The sequence below is a fragment of the Somniosus microcephalus genome, chromosome 15 (assembly GCF_052327205.1).
Source record: "Somniosus microcephalus isolate GS21.2 chromosome 15, FLI_Smic_1.0, whole genome shotgun sequence".
Taxonomy (NCBI): Eukaryota; Metazoa; Chordata; class Chondrichthyes; order Squaliformes; family Somniosidae; genus Somniosus; species Somniosus microcephalus.
In genome coordinates, this window is record NC_141001.1 from 10894799 (window position 1) to 10907344 (window position 12546).

Sequence of the window (12546 nt, forward strand, 5' to 3'; positions counted from 1 at the left end):
AGGTCGCACGTAACCCCTTCCGGGTTTAACTCAGGCACCTACAGCAGATCGCACGTATCCCCTTCCGGGTTTAACTCAGGCACATACAGCAGGTCGCACGTAACCCCTTCCGGGTTTAACTCAGGCACGTACAGCAGGTCACGCGTAACCCCTTCCGGGTTTAACTCAGGCACGTACAGCAGGTCACGCGTAACCCCTTCTGGGTTTAACTCAGGCACGTACAGCAGGTCGCTCGTAACCCCTTCCGGGTTTAACTCAGACACGAACAGCAGGTCGCTCGTAACCCCTTCCGGGTTTAACTCAGACACGTACAGCAGGTCGTGCGTAACCCCTTCCGGGTTTAACTCAGTCACGTACAGCAGGTCATGAGTAACCCCTTCCAGATTTAACTCAGGCACGTACAGCAAGTCACGCGTAACACCTTCTGGGTTTAACTCAGGCACGTACAGCAGGTCACGCGTAACCCCTTCCGGGTTTAACTCAGGCACGTACAGCAGGTCGCACGTAACCCCTTCCGGGTTTAACTCAGGCAAGTACAGCAGGTCGCGAGTAACCCCTTCTCGGTTTAACTCAGGCACGTACAGCAGGTCACGCGTAACCTCTTCCGGGTTTAATTCAGGCACGTACAGCAGGTCGCACGTAACTCCTTCCGGGTTTAACTCAGACACGTACAGCAGGTCGCACGTAACCCCTTCCGGGTTTAACTCAGGCACGTACAGCAGGTCGCACGTAACCCCTTCCGGGTTTAACTCAGGCACGTACAGCAAGTCACGCGTAACCCCTTCTGGGTTTAACTCAGGCACGTACAGCAGGTCACGCGTAACCCCTTCCGGGTTTAACTCAGACACGTACAGCAGGTCGCACGTAACTCCTTCCGGGTTTAACTCAGACACGTACAGCAGGTCGCACGTAACTCCTTCTGGGTTTAACTCAGACACGTACAGCAGGTCGTTCATAACCCCTTCCGGGTTTAACTCAGACACATACAGCAGGTCGTTCGTAACCCCTTCCGGGTTCAACTCAGGCACGTACAGCAGGTCACGCGTAACCCCTTCCGGGTTTAACTCAGACACATACAGCAGGTCGCACGTAACCCCTTCCGGGTTTAACTCAGGCACGTACAGCAGGTCGCGCGTTAACTCAGGCACGTACAGCAGGTCGCATGTAACCCTTTCCGGGTTTAGCTCAGACACGTACAGCAGGTCGCGGGTAACCCCTTCCGGGTTTAGCTCAGACACGTACAATAGGTCACGCGTAACGCCTTCTGGGTTTAACTCAGACACGTACAGCAGGTCGCACGTGTCCCCTTCCGGGTTTAACTCAGGCACATACAGCAGGTCGCACGTAACCCCTTCCGGGTTTAACTCAGGCACGTACAGCAGGTCACGCGTAACCCCTTCCGGGTTTAACTCAGGCACGTACAGCAGGTCACGCGTAACCCCTTCCGGGTTTAACTCAGGCACGTACAGCAGGTCACGCGTAACCCCTTCTGGGTTTAACTCAGGCACGTACAGCAGGTCACGCGTAACCCCTTCTGGGTTTAACTCAGGCACGTACAGCAGGTCACGCGTAACCCCTTCTGGGTTTAACTCAGACACGTACAGCAGGTCATGCGTAACCCCTTCTGGGTTTAACTCAGACACGTACAGCAGGTCACGCGTAACCCCTTCTGGGTTTAACTCAGGCACGTACAGCAGGTCACGCGTAACCCCTTCTGGGTTTAACTCAGGCACGTACAGCAGGTCGTGCGTAACCCCTTCTGGGTTTAACTCAGGCACGTACAGCAGGTCACGCGTAACCCCTTCCGGGTTTAACTCAGGCACGTACAGCAGGTCGCACGTAACCCCTTCCGGGTTTAACTCAGACACGGAGAGCAGGTCGTGCGTAACCCCTTCCGGGTTTAACTCACTCACGTACAGCAGGTCATGAGTAACCCGTTCCAGATTTAACACAGGCACGTACAGCAAGTCACGCGTAACCCCTTCTGGGTTTAACTCAGGCACGTACAGCAGGTCACGCGTAACCACTTCCGGGTTTAACTCAGGCACGTACAGCAGGTCGCACGTAACCCCTTCCGGGTTTAACTCAGGCACGTACAGCAGGTCGCGAGTAACCCCTTCTCGGTTTAACTGAGGCACGTACAGCAGGTCACGCGTAACCCCTTCCGGGTTTAACTCAGGCACGTACAGCAGGTCACGCGTAACCTCTTCCGGGTTTAAATCAGACACGTACAGCAGGTCGCACGTAACCCCTTCCGGGTTTAACTCAGGCACGTACAGCAGGTCGCCCGTAACCCCTTCCGGGTTTAACTCAGACACGTACAGCAGGTCGCCCGTAACCCCTTCCGGGTTTAACTCAGACACGTACAGCAGGTCGCCCGTAACCCCTTCCGGGTTTAACTCAGACACGTACAGCAGGTCGCCCGTAGCCCCTTCTGGGTTTAACTCAGACACGTACAGCAGGTCGTTCATAAACCCTTCCGGGTTTAACTCAGACACATACAGCAGGTCGCACGTAACCCCTTCCGGGTTTAACTCAGGCACGTACAGCAGGTCGCGCGTTAGCTCAGGCACGTACAGCAGGTCGCATGTAACCCTTTCCGGGTTTAGCTCAGACACGTACAGCAGGTCGCGGGTAACCCCTTCCGGGTTTAACTCAGACACGTACAGCAGGTCGTTCGTAACCCCTTCCGGGTTTAACTCAGGCACGTACAGCAGGTCACGCGTAACCCCTTCCGGGTTTAACTCCGACACATACAGCAGGTCGCACGTAACCCCTTCCGGGTTTAACTCAGGCACGTACAGCAGGTCGCACGTAACCCTTTCCGGGTTTAGCTCAGACACGTACAGCAGGTCGCGGGTAACCCCTTCCGGGTTTAACTCAGACACGTACAGCAGGTCACGCGTTTCCCCTTCCGGGTTTAACTCAGACACGTACAGCAGGTCACGCGTTTCCCCTTCCGGGTTTAACTCAGGCACGTACAGCAGGTCACGCGTAACCCCGTCCGGGTTTAACTCAGACACGTACAGCAGGTCGCACGTAACCCCTTCCGGGTTTAACTCAGGCACCTACAGCAGGTCACGCGTAACCCCTTCCAGGTTTAACTTAGGCACGTACAGCAGGTCACGTGTAACCCCTTCTGGGTTTAACTCAGGCACGTACAGCAGGTCACGCGTAACCCCTTCCGGGTTTAACTCAGGCACGTACAGCAGGTCGCACGTAACTCCTTCCGGGTTTAACTCAGGCACGTACAGCAGGTCGCACGTAACCCCTTCTGGGTTTAAGTCAGACACGCACAGCAGGTCGTGCGTAACCCCTTCCGGGTTTAACTCAGGCACGTACAGCAGGTCGTGCGTAACCCCTTCCGGGTTTAACTCAGGCACCTACAGCATGTCACGCGTAACCCCTTCCGGGTTTAACTCAGACACGTACAGCAGGTCGCACGTAACCCCTTCCGGGTTTAACTCAGGCACCTACAGCAGGTCGCACGTATCCCCTTCCGGGTTTAACTCAGGCACAAACAGCAGGTCGCACGTAACCCCTTCTGGGTTTAACTCAGGCACGTACAGCAGGTCACGCGTAACCCCTTCCGGGTTTAACTCAGGCACGTACAGCAGGTCACGCGTAACCCCTTCTGGGTTTAACTCAGGCACGTACAGCAGGTCGCTTGTAACCCCTTCCGGGTTTTACTCAGACACGTACAGCAGGTCGCTCGTAACCCCTTCCGGGTTTAATTCAGGCACGTACAGCAGGTCGCACGTAACCCCTTCCGGGTTTAACTCAGACACGTACAGCAGGTCGCCCGTAACACCTTCCGGGTTTAACTCAGACACGTACAGCAGGTCATGCGTAACCCCTTCCGGGTTTAACTCAGGCACCGACAGCATGTCACGCGTAACCCCTTCCGGGTTTAACTCAGACACGTACAGCAGGTCGCACGTAACCCCTTCCGGGCTTAACTCAGGCACGTACAGCATGTCGCACGTATCCCCTTCCGGGTTTAACTCAGGCACATACAGCAGGTCACGCGTAACCCCTTCCGGGTTTAACTCAGGCACGTACAGCAGATCACGCGTAACCCCTTCCGGGTTTAACTCAGGCACGTACAGCAGGTCACGCGTAACCCCTTCTGGGTTTAACTCAGGCACGTACAGCAGGTCGCTCGTAACCCCTTCCGGGTTTTACTCAGACACGTACAGCAGGTCGCTCGTAATCCCTTCCGGGTTTAACTCAGACACGTACAGCAGGTCACGCGTAACCCCTTCCGGGTTTAACTCAGACACGTACAGCAGGTCGTGCGTAACCCCTTCCGGGTTTAACTCAGTCACGTACAGCAGGTCATGAGTAACCCCTTACAGATTTAACTCAGGCACGTACAGCAAGTCACGCGTAACCCCTTCTGGGTTTAACTCAGGCACGTACAGCAGGTCACGCGTAACCCCTTCCGGGTTTAACTCAGGCACGTACAGCAGGTCGCACGTAACCCCTTCCGGGTTTAACTCAGGCACGCACAGCAGGTCGCGAGTAACCCCTTCTCGGTTTAACTCAGGCACGTACAGCAGGTCACGCGTAACCCCTTCCGGGTTTAACTCAGACACGTACAGCAGGTCGCACGTAACTCCTTCCGGGTTTAACTCAGACACGTACAGCAGGTCGCACGTAACTCCTTCCGGGTTTAACTCAGACACGTACAGCAGGTCACGCATAGCCCCTTCTGGGTTTAACTCAGACACGTACAGCAGGTCGTTCATAACCCCTTCCGGGTTTAACTCAGACACATACAGCAGGTCGTTCGTAACCCCTTCCGGGTTCAACTCAGGCACGTACAGCAGGTCACGCGTAACCCCTTCCGGGTTTAACTCAGACACATACAGCAGGTCGCACGTAACCCCTTCCGGGTTTAACTCAGGCACGTACAGCAGGTCGCGCGTTAACTCAGGCACGTACAGCAGGTCGCATGTAACCCTTTCCGGGTTTAGATCAGACACGTACAGCAGGTCGCGGGTAACCCCTTCCGGGTTTAACTCAGACACGTACAATAGGTCATGCGTAACGCCTTCTGGGTTTAACTCAGACACGTACAGCAGGTCGCACGTAACCCTTTCCGGGTTTAACTCAGACACGTACAGCAGGTCAAGCGGAACCCCTTCCGGGTTTAACTCAGACACGTACAGCAGGTCGCACGTAACCCCTTCCGGGATTAACTCAGACACGTACAGCAGGTCACGCGTAACCGCGTCCGGGTTTAACTCAGACACGTAAAGCAGGTCGCACGTAACCATTTCCGGGTTTAACTCAGACACCTACAGCAGGTCACGCGGGGTTAACTCAGACACGTACAGCAGGTCGTTCGTAACCCCTTCCGGGTTTAACTCAGACACGTACAGCAGGTCACGCGTAACCCCTTCCGGGTTTAACTCCGACACATACAGCAGGTCGCACGTAACCCCTTCCGGGTTTAACTCAGGCACGTACAGCAGGTCGCACGTAACCCTTTCCGGGTTTAGCTCAGACACGTACAGCAGGTCGCGGGTAACCCCTTCCGGGTTTAACTCAGACACGTACAGCAGGTCACGCGTAACCCCGTCCGGGTTTAACTCAGGCACGTACAGCAGGTCGCACGTAACCCCTTCCGGGTTTAACTCAGGCACCTACAGCAGGTCACGCGTAACCCCTTCCGGGTTTAACTTAGGCACGTACAGCAGGTCACGTGTAACCCCTTCTGGGTTTAACACAGGCCCGTACAGCAGGTCACGCGTAACCCCGTCCGGGTTTAACTCAGGCACGGACAGCAGGTCACGTGTAACCCCTTCTGGGTTTAACTCAGGCCCGTACAGCAGGTCACGCGTAACCCCGTCCGGGTTTAACTCAGGCACGTACAGCAGGTCATGAGTAACCCCTTCCGGGTTTAACTCAGGCACGTACAGCAAGTCACGCGTAACCCCTTCTGGGTTTAACTCAGGCACGTTCAGCAGGTCACGTGTAATCCCTTCCGGGTTTAACTCAGGCACGTACAGCAGGTCGCACGTAACCCCTTCCGGGTTTAACTCAGGCACGTACAGCAGGTCGCGAGTAACCGCTTCTCGGTTTAACTCAGGCACGTACAGCAGGTCACGAGTAACCCCTTCCGTGTTTAACTCAGACACGTACAGCAGATCGCGAGTAACCCCTTCTCGGTTTAACTCAGGCACGTACAGCAGGTCACGAGTAACCCCTTCCGGGTTTATCTCAGGCACGTACAGCAGGTCACGCGTAACCTCTTCCGGGTTTAATTCAGGCACGGACAGCAGGTCGCACGTAACTCCTTCCGGGTTTAACTCAGACACGTACAGCAGGTCGCACGTAACCCCTTCCGGGTTTAACTCAGGCACCTACAGCAGGTCGCACGTAACCCTTTCCGGGTTTAACTCAGACACGTACAGCAGGTCGCACGTAACCCCTTCCGTGTTTAACTCAGACACGTACAGCAGGTCGCCCGTAACCCCTTCCGGGTTTAACTCAGACACGTACAGCAGGTCGCGGGTAACCCCTTCCGGGTTTAACTCAGACACGTACAGCAGGTCGCACGTAACCATTTCCGGGTTTAACTCAGACACGTACAGCAGGTCACGCAGGGTTAACTCAGACACGTACAGCAGGTCGTTCGTAACCCCTTCCGGGTTTAACTCAGACACGTACAGCAGGTTGTTCGTAACCCCTTCCGGGTTTAACTCAGGCACGTACAGCAGGTCACGCGTAACCCCTTCCGGGTTTAACTCCGACACATACAGCAGGTCACGTGTAATCCCTTCCGGGTTTAACTCAGGCACGTACAGCAGGTCGCACGTAACACCTTCCGGGTTTAACTCAGGCACGTACAGCAGGTCGCGAGTAACCCCTTCTCGGTTTAACTCAGGCACGTACAGCAGGTCACGAGTAACCCCTTCCGGGTTTAACTCAGGCACGTACAGCAGGTCACGCGTAACCTCTTCCGGGTTTAACTCAGGCACGTACAGCAGGTCGCGAGTAACCCCTTCTCGGTTTAACTCAGGCACGTACAGCAAGTCACGCGCAACCCCTTCTGGGTTTAACTCAGGCACGAACAGCAGGTCACGCGTAACCCCTTCCGGGTTTAACTCAGGCACGTACAGCAGGTCACGCGTAACCCCTTCCGGGTTTAACTCAGGCACGTACAGCAGGTCACGCGTAACCCCTTCCGGGTTTAACTCAGGCACGTACAGCAGGTCACGCGTAACCCCTTCTGGGTTTAACTCAGGCACGTACAGCAGGTCGCTCGTAACCCTTTCCGGGTTTTACTCAGACACGTACAGCAGGTCGCTCGTAACCCCTTCCGGGTTTAACTCAGACACGTACAGCAGGTCACGCGTAACCCCTTCCGGGTTTAACTCAGACACGGACAGCAGGTCGTGCGTAACCCCTTCCGGGTTTAACTCAGTCACGTACAGCAGGTCATGAGTAACCCGTTCCAGATTTAACACAGGCACGTACAGCAAGTCACGCGTAACCACTTCCGGGTTTAACTCAGGCACGTACAGCAGGTCGCACGTAACCCCTTCCGGGTTTAACTCAGGCACGTACAGCAGGTGGCGAGTAACCCCTTCTCGGTTTAACTGAGGCACGTACAGCAGGTCACGCGTAACCCCTTCCGGGTTTAACTCAGGCACGTACAGCAGGTCACGCGGAACCCCTTCCGGGTTTAAATCAGACACGTACAGCAGGTCGCACGTAACCCCTTCCGGGTTTAACTCAGGCACGTACAGCAGGTCGCCCGTAACCCCTTCCGGGTTTAACTCAGACACGTACAGCAGGTCGCTCGTAACCCCTTCCGGGTTTAACTCAGACACGTACAGCAGGTCACGCGTAACCCCTTCCGGGTTTAACTCAGACACGGACAGCAGGTCGTGCGTAACCCCTTCCGGGTTTAACTCAGTCACGTACAGCAGGTCATGAGTAACCCGTTCCAGATTTAACACAGGCACGTACAGCAAGTCACGCGTAACCCCTTCTGGGTTTAACTCAGGCACGTACAGCAGGTCGCACGTAACCCCTTTGGGTTTAACTCAGGCACGTACAGCAGGTCGCACGTAACCCCTTCCGGGTTTCACTCAGGCACGTACAGCAGGTCGCGAGTAACCCCTTCTCGGTTTAACTGAGGCACGTACAGCAGGTCACGCGTAACCCCTTCCGGGTTTAACTCAGGCACGTACAGCAGGTCACGCGTAACCTCTTCCGGGTTTAAATCAGACACGTACAGCAGGTCGCACGTAACCCCTTCCGGGTTTAACACAGGCACGTACAGCAGGTCGCCCGTAACCCCTTCCGGGTTTAACTCAGACACGTACAGCAGGTCGCCCGTAACCCCTTCCGGGTTTAACTCAGACACGTACAGCAGGTCGCCCGTAACCCCTTCCGGGTTTAACTCAGACACGTACAGCAGGTCGCCCGTAGCCCCTTCTGGGTTTAACTCAGACACGTACAGCAGGTCGTTCATAAACCCTTCCGGGTTTAACTCAGACACATACAGCAGGTCGCACGTAACCCCTTCCGGGTTTAACTCAGGCACGTACAGCAGGTCGCGCGTTAGCTCAGGCACGTACAGCAGGTCGCATGTAACCCTTTCCGGGTTTAGCTCAGACACGTACAGCAGGTCGCGGGTAACCCCTTCCGGGTTTAACTCAGACACCTACAGCAGGTCACGCGGGGTTAACTCAGACACGTACAGCAGGTCGTTCGTAAACCCTTCCGGGTTTAACTCAGACACTTACAGCAGGTCGTTCGTAACCCCTTCCGGGTTTAACTCAGGCACGTACAGCAGGTCACGCGTAACCCCTTCCGGGTTTAACTCAGGCACGTACAGCAGGTCGCACGTAACCCTTTCCGGGTTTAGCTCAGACACGTACAGCAGGTCACGCGTTTCCCCTTCCGGGTTTAACTCAGACACGTACAGCAGGTCACGCGTAACCCCGTCCGGGTTTAACTCAGGCACGTACAGCAGGTTGCACGTAACCCCTTCCGGGTTTAACTCAGGCACCTACAGCAGGTCACGCGTAACCCCTTCCGGGTTTAACTTAGGCACGTACAGCAGGGCACGTGTAACCCCTTCTGGGTTTAACTCAGGCACGTACAGCAGGTCACGCGTAACCCCTTCCGGGTTTAACTCAGGCACGTACAGCAGGTCACGAGTAACCCCTTCCGGGTTTAACTCAGGCACGTACAGCAAGTCACGCGTAACCCCTTCTGGGTTTAACTCAGGCACGTTCAGCAGGTCACGTGTAATCCCTTCCGGGTTTAACTCAGGCACGTACAGCAGGTCGCACGTAACCCCTTCCGGGTTTAACTCAGGCACGTACAGCAGGTCGCGAGTAACCCCTTCTCGGTTTAACTCAGGCACGTACAGCAGGTCACGAGTAACCCCTTCCGGGTTTAACTCAGGCACGTACAGCAGGTCACGCGTAACCTCTTCCGGGTTTAACTCAGGCACGTACAGCAGGTCGCGGGTAACCCCTTCTCGGTTTAACTCAGGCACGTACAGCAGGTCACGTGTAATCCCTTCCGGGTTTAACTCAGGCACGTACAGCAGGTCGCACGTAACCCCTTCCGGGTTTAACTCAGGCACGTACAGCAGGTCGCGAGTAACCCCTTCTCGGTTTAACTCAGGCACGTACAGCAGGTCACGAGTAATCCCTTCCGGGTTTAACTCAAGCACGTACAGCAGGTCACGAGTAATCCCTTCCGGGTTTAACTCAGGCACGTACAGCAGGTCGCACGTAACCCCTTCCGGGTTTAACTCAGACACGTACAGCAGGTCACGCGTAACCCCTTCCGGGTTTAACTCAGGCACGTACAGCAGGTCGCACGTAACTCCTTCCGGGTTTAAGTCAGGCACGTACAGCAGGTCGCACGTAACCCCTTCTGGGTTTAAGTCAGACACGCACAGCAGGTCGTGCGTAACCCCTTCCGGGTTTAACTCAGGCACGTACAGCAGGTCGTGCGTAACCCCTTCCGGGTTTAACTCAGGCACCTACAGCATGTCACGCGTAACCCCTTCCGGGTTTAACTCAGACACGTACAGCAGGTCGCACGTAACCCCTTCCGGGTTTAACTCAGGCACCTACAGCAGGTCGCACGTATCCCCTTCCGGGTTTAACTCAGGCACAAACAGCAGGTCGCACGTAACCCCTTCTGGGTTTAACTCAGGCACGTACAGCAGGTCACGCGTAACCCCTTCCGGGTTTAACTCAGGCACGTACAGCAGGTCACGCGTAACCCCTTCTGGGTTTAACTCAGGCACGTACAGCAGGTCGCTTGTAACCCCTTCCGTGTTTTACTCAGACACGTACAGCAGGTCGCTCGTAACCCCTTCCGGGTTTAATTCAGGCACGTACAGCAGGTCGCACGTAACCCCTTCCGGGTTTAACTCAGACACGTAGAGCAGGTCGCCCGTAACACCTTCCGGGTTTAACTCAGACACGTACAGCAGGTCACGCGTAACCCCTTCCGGGTTTAACTCAGACACGTACAGCAGGTCGCACGTAACCCCTTCCGGGCTTAACTCAGGCACGTACAGCATGTCGCACGTATCCCCTTCCGGGCTTAACTCAGGCACATACAGCAGGTCACGCGTAACCCCTTCCGGGTTTAACTCAGGCACGTACAGCAGGTCACGCGTAACCCCTTCCGGGTTTAACTCAGGCACGTACAGCAGGTCAGGCGTAACCCCTTCTGGGTTTAACTCAGGCACGTACAGCAGGTCGCTCGTAACCCCTTCCGGGTTTTACTCAGACACGTACAGCAGGTCGCTCGTAACCCCTTCCGGGTTTAACTCAGACACGTACAGCAGGTCACGCGTAACCCCTTCCGGGTTTAACTCAGTCACGTACAGCAGGTCATGAGTAACCCCTTCCAGATTTAACTCAGGCACGTACAGCAAGTCACGCGTAACCCCTTCTGGGTTTAACTCAGGCACGTACAGCAGGTCACGCGTAACCCCTTCCGGGTTTAACTCAGGCACGTACAGCAGGTCGCACGTAACCCCTTCCGGGTTTAACTCAGGCACGTACAGCAGGTCGCGAGTAACCCCTTCTCGGTTTAACTCAGGCACGTACAGCAGGTCACGAGTAACCCCTTCCGGGTTTAACTCAGGCACGTACAGCAGGTCACGCGGAACCCCTTCCGGGTTTAACTCAGGCACGTACAGCAGGTCGCACGTAACTCCTTCCGGGTTTAACTCAGACACGTACAGCAGGTCGCACGTAACTCCTTCCGGGTTTAACTCAGACACGTACAGCAGGTCACGCATAGCCCCTTCTGGGTTTAACTCAGACACGTACAGCAGGTCGTTCATAACCCCTTCCGGGTTTAACTCAGACACATACAGCAGGTCGTTCGTAACCCCTTCCGGGTTCAACTCAGGCACGTACAGCAGGTCACGCGTAACCCCTTCCGGGTTTAACTCAGACACATACAGCAGGTCGCACGTAACCCCTTCCGGGTTTAACTCAGGCACGTACAGCAGGTCGCGCGTTAACTCAGGCACGTACAGCAGGTCGCATGTAACCCTTTCCGGGTTTAGCTCAGACACGTACAGCAGGTCGCGGGTAACCCCTTCCGGGTTTAACTCAGACACGTACAATAGGTCACGCGTAACGCCTTCTGGGTTTAACTCAGACACGTACAGCAGGTCGCACGTAACCCCTTCCGGGTTTAACTCAGACACGTACAGCAGGTCAAGCGGAACCCCTTCCGGGTTTAACTCAGACACGTACAGCAGGTCGCACGTAACCCCTTCCGGGATTAACTCAGACACGTACAGCAGGTCACGCGTAACCGCGTCCGGGTTTAACTCAGACACGTAAAGCAGGTCGCACGTAACCATTTCCGGGTTTAACTCAGACACCTACAGCAGGTCACGCGGGGTTAACTCAGACACGTACAGCAGGTCGTGCGTAACCCCTTCCGGGTTTAACTCAGACACGTACAGCAGGTCGTTCGTAACCCCTTCCGGGTTTAAGTCAGACACGTACAGCAGGTCGCACGTAACCCCTTCCGGGTTTAACTCAGACACGTACAGCAGGTCGCACGTAACCCTTTCCGGGTTTAGCTCAGACACGTACAGCAGGTCGCGGGTAACCCCTTCCGGGTTTAACTCAGGCACGTACAGCAGGTCACGCGTTTCCCCTTCCGGGTTTAACTCAGACACGTACAGCAGGTCACGCGTAACCCCGTCCGGGTTTAACTCAGGCACGTACAGCAGGTCGCACGTAACCCCTTCCGGGTTTAACTCAGGCACCTACAGCAGGTCACGCGTAACCCCTTCCGGGTTTAACTTAGGCACGTACAGCAGGTCACGTGTAACCCCTTCTGGGTTTAACTCAGGCCCGTACAGCAGGTCACGTGTAACCCCTTCTGGGTTTAACTCAGGCCCGTACAGCAGGTCACGCGTAACCCCGTCCGGGTTTAACTCAGGCACGTACAGCAGGTCACGCGTAACACCTTCCGGGTTTAACTCAGGCACGTACAGCAGGTCATGAGTAACCCCTTCCGGGT